Genomic DNA, 4,594 nt, shown 5'->3' on the forward strand with positions numbered 1-4,594 from the left:
TGCAAAGTACTTGACAATGCAAAAGATTAGGTGTATACACCTGTAGTTGTTAAGTGCAATATCACCGTCCCCCACCCATCTCACCACAACCTCTCCTGAAATCTCCATCCACTGATCCAACGTTTTCGCAGTCTACAAATTTTTATCCTGGCTGTCAGCCGAAGCCGGGGACAAAAGTGATGAAAATTGAGGTAGCACGAGATGACCAACCCGATCTTTGGTAAACATTTATTTTCATAGGCAGTAATATATAGAAGCTGGAATAGTTATGTGAAAACTATTTACATTGTCGACTGCTCTTCAAAAATTTGTTTCCCTGACCGGGAATCAAACCCGGGCCGCAGCGATAAAAGCGCCGAATCCTAACCACTAGACCATCAGGGAATCACACCAGTTGGGGTTGTCTCAATGCCATTTACAGTGAGGTCAATGTATCGAAACGCATCGAATTTGTCATGTTTTAATTGTTTTATTTCCATGAACTGGATATTACATTTTTTTCATGTCTTTGCTTGCTACAAATCTATTTTCGTTCGTCTGTGTTTGAAAGCTGCATTTGGCTTCATTCAAAGTTCTTTTTTGAAAAAAAAACATAATTGTCATCACGATATTTCACAAATTTTCTTTGGGACAGAAAATTTGCCGTCATTATCTAACGTGAATCATGTGAATTCAGTCAAATAGCACTGTGCTTGATTTTTAAAATGTCCTCTGAAATCGCCTGTCAAGCTACGGGGGTATTTCAAACCACTGTCACTAAGATCATTAAACGATGGACCATCGGTATTGAGCCAAATATAGTTCATGATCCTCATTTAAGCTTAATGACTCTGTCCTCTACTCTGACTTCAGACACTTTTTACAAAAAAAAAACACTGATGAACCTGGGAGTGTCACTAGCTAAGCCACTATTAATTGCCTGTTCTTAGTTTCCCTTCATCAGGCGATTGTGAGCTGACTGAAATTAGATTAGATTCGCTCCAGTGTGGAAACAGGCCCTTCGGCCCAGCAAGTCCACACCGACCCTCCGCAGAGTAACCCACCCAGACCCATTTCCCTCTGACTAATGCACCTAACACTACAGGCAATTTAGCATGGTCAATTCATCTGACCTGCACATCTTTGGACTGTGGGAGGAAACCGGAGCACCCGGAGGATACCCACGCAGACACGGGGAGAATGTGCAAAATCCACACAGACAGACTATTGCAGTCCATGTGTTGTAAGGGGACATACGTTGCCACGAGGGAAGCAATTCCAGGATTTTTACCCACCAATACTGAACGGTAATACATTTTTAAGTCAGGGTGCTGATAGGCTTGGAGGAGAACTTGCAAGTGGTGGTATTCCCATGTAGCTGCTGCCCTTGTCCTTCTATAGGGTATTGGCTTTGGATAAAGAAGAAGCCAATGATCTTTGGTGAACTTCTGAAATACATTTTTGTAGATGGTGGTGGAAAGAATGGATTTTTGTGAATGTAGTGGCAATCAAGTGGGCTGGTGTCAAGCTTCTTGTAAGTGGTTGGAACTGCACTCATCCTGGATCGTGGGGAGTGTTCTATCAGACTTGTCACTTGAAAATGGTGGACAGGCTTTGGGGAATCAAGCAGTGAGTTATGTGCAGCAATTTACAAGCCTCTAGTTTGGCTTTTGTAGCCAACAAATTTATATGGCTAGTCCCATTCAGTTTCTGGTCAATGATAACTTCCCAGGATGCTGGTAATGTGGGATTCAGTGATGGCAACATAATTGTATATTGAGAAGCATAAGTTAGATTGTCTCTAATTGGACACTGTTATTGCCTGGCATTTGCATCATGAATGCTGTTTGCCACTTACCAGCCAAAGTCTGGCTATTATCTAGGTTATGCCGTGTGTGGATGTAAACTATTTCAATGTCTGAGGAGTTGTGATTGATGCTAAACATTGTGCAATCATCAGTGAACATCCTCACTTCTAACCCTGTGATGGAGGGAGTGTCATTGATGAAGGAGTAAAACAGGATTGGTCCTTGGCTACTCTCTTAGAGAATACCTAGAGGGATGCTCTGAAGCTGACGCGACTGACCTCCAATGTTCAACCCTCCCATGTGGTCGGTACGACTCCAACGAGTACAAAGTTCACTGCTGGTTCCCATTGACTCCTCTTTTGCTTGGGCTCATTGATGCCACACTTGGTCAACTGTGACCTTGATGTCAAGGCTTTCACTATCAGCTCACTTCTGAAATTATGCTTTCTTGTCCACGTTTGAAGCAAGGCTGGAAATAGGTCAGGAGCTGAGTGGCCCTGGCAGATTTCAAACTGGGTGTCACTGAACCAATTGTTGCTGAGCAGATGCTGCTTGAAAGCACTGTTTATGACAACTTCCATCAATTTACTGATGAGAGAGGGTAGACTGATGGATTTGTCCAATGTTTTGTGTACAGGGCACACGTGAGCAATTTCACACGTGTCATCAGATGCCAGTGTTGTAGCTGTATTGGAACAGTTTAGACAGGGGTGTGGCAAAGACTGTAGCACAATTTTTCAGTACTATGGTGAATAGGTGCCACAGACTTTGCAGTATCCAGTACCCGATGAGCAATAAAATCAACGTTACTGCTCCTCGGATGCTGCCTGAACTGCTGTGCTTTTCCAGCACCACTCTACTCCACAATCGGGTTTCCAGCATCTGCAGTCATTGTTTTTACCTAGTATTCAGAAACCCATTTGTTTCTTGATATCACATTGAATTGCCTCAAAACTGGCATCTGTCAAACTGAAGACTTTGAAGGAGCCCAAGATGGATCATCCACATGACAATTTCAGAGAAAGATGGTTGCACATGCTTCAGCCTAATCATTTACACCGAAGTGCTGGGTTTCTGCACGACTGAGGGTGGGATTTTTGTGAGCCTCTTCCTCCAGTGAGTTGTTTAATTGTCCACCGCCATTCACAATTAGATGTGGTGGGACGAAAGAGCTCAGATCTAATCCATTGGTTGTGGGATCACTTAGCTCTGTCTACTACTTGCTGCTTATGCTGTTTGGCATACATGTAGCCTTGTGTTGTAGCATCATCAGGTTGACACTTAATTTTTAGAATTTCTATGTTGCCCCACCCAGCATGCCCTCCTCCACTCTTCATTGAACTAGGGTAGATTCCTTGGCTTGATGGTAATGGCTCATTTGATAAATGCCTGCTACAAGGTTGGAGATTACGCTGAAGCATGATTCTGCTGCTGCACCATGGATGCACAATGCACCATAGATGCACAATCTTGAGTTGCTCGATCTGTTCAAAGTCTTTCCCACTTAGTATGGGAGTCCTACCGCACAAAAACGATTTAAGGTATTATCAGTGTGAAGGCAGGACATCATCTCCACAAGGACTGCATGGTTGTCAATTACATCTGCAGCAGACAAATTGGTAAGACTGAACTCAAATATGTTTTTCCCTCTTGTTGGATCCTTCACTATTGTCTGACCGAGAGTTGCAGTTGTTTCTGATGCCAGGAGGCTATTTTCATTCCTTGTTTTCCTTTCTAGTGGTAAGTAGAATTGAGAGCAATAACAACAACACATTGGCCAGAGAAGACAAAACTTTTATTTCTCCCCCAAAATCACCAGCAGTCATCATTCAACTGTAAATTACATATTTTTAATCTAATTCAAATTCCACTATCTTCCATAATTGGATGTGAAGCCAGGTCTCTGGAACATTCCCTGGGTCTCCAGATTAATGGTTTGTGATCATACCATTAAGACATCACCTAATCGCTGTACTACTGCACCTTGATATTCCTCTTTCATGTTTGGTTTTTGAATCCCACAAACTCACTGAGTTAATGTAAAGCTCTCCCAACAGTACTGCACCTGCCCTGTGAGAAACCCAGTCCCATCTCAGTTCAGTAGAAACCCATTTTGTCTTGTACAGACGTCATTTTACACAGAACTTGTTCAGGTGTCTCAACCCTCTAAGGTTAATTTATATTTGTTTTCCTATTTTTCACATTACATCTGCAATTTCTGCAATAAAATGTTAAGTAGTCAGGAAGAAAGCCTTTGCCTAAAACACAATACTGTATAAACAAGTTGTTCACATGGGATAAACAATGACAAATCGAATTGAAATCTGAAAATAATGGGGTGATATATTTTGGGAGGACTAACAAGACTAGGAAGTACCTCTTGAATAGTAGGACCCCAGGAAATACAGAGCATTTCAGTGGCTTTGGTATGCATGTTTACAGATGCTTGCAGGCAGCAGGACAGGGAGATATATTGGTTAATGTGGTTAAGAAGGCATGTGGCATACTTGCCTTTATCAGTCAAAGCATTGAATGCAACAGCCAGGAGCTTATTGTTCAGCTGCATATTATGTCATTTAGGCTAAAACTGGAGTGCTGTGTGCAATTCTGGTCACCATGCTTTAGGAAGGATGTGATTACACTGGGAAGAATGAAGAGGCGCTTTGAGGGGATGTTGCCCAGGTTGGAGTGATTCAGCTCTAGAGAGACTAGATCATCGAGGGTAGCTTTACGGAGAGCAGAGGAGGCTGAGGGTGTATCTGATTGAGCTATATATAGTCATGAAGGATTGAGGCACGATAGACTGG

General features: G+C 42.6%; 1 non-coding gene across 1 annotated transcript; it reads right to left on the reverse strand.

The window, feature by feature from the left end:
- Positions 1-312: 312 nt before the first annotated feature.
- On the reverse strand, positions 313-384 carry trnak-uuu. Its single transcript has one exon. It is a non-coding gene; the product is annotated as a tRNA-Lys (tRNA).
- Positions 385-4,594: the final 4,210 nt, after the last annotated feature.

The sequence above is a fragment of the Chiloscyllium plagiosum genome, unplaced genomic scaffold (assembly GCF_004010195.1).
Source record: "Chiloscyllium plagiosum isolate BGI_BamShark_2017 unplaced genomic scaffold, ASM401019v2 scaf_11070, whole genome shotgun sequence".
Classification (NCBI taxonomy): Eukaryota; Metazoa; Chordata; class Chondrichthyes; order Orectolobiformes; family Hemiscylliidae; genus Chiloscyllium; species Chiloscyllium plagiosum.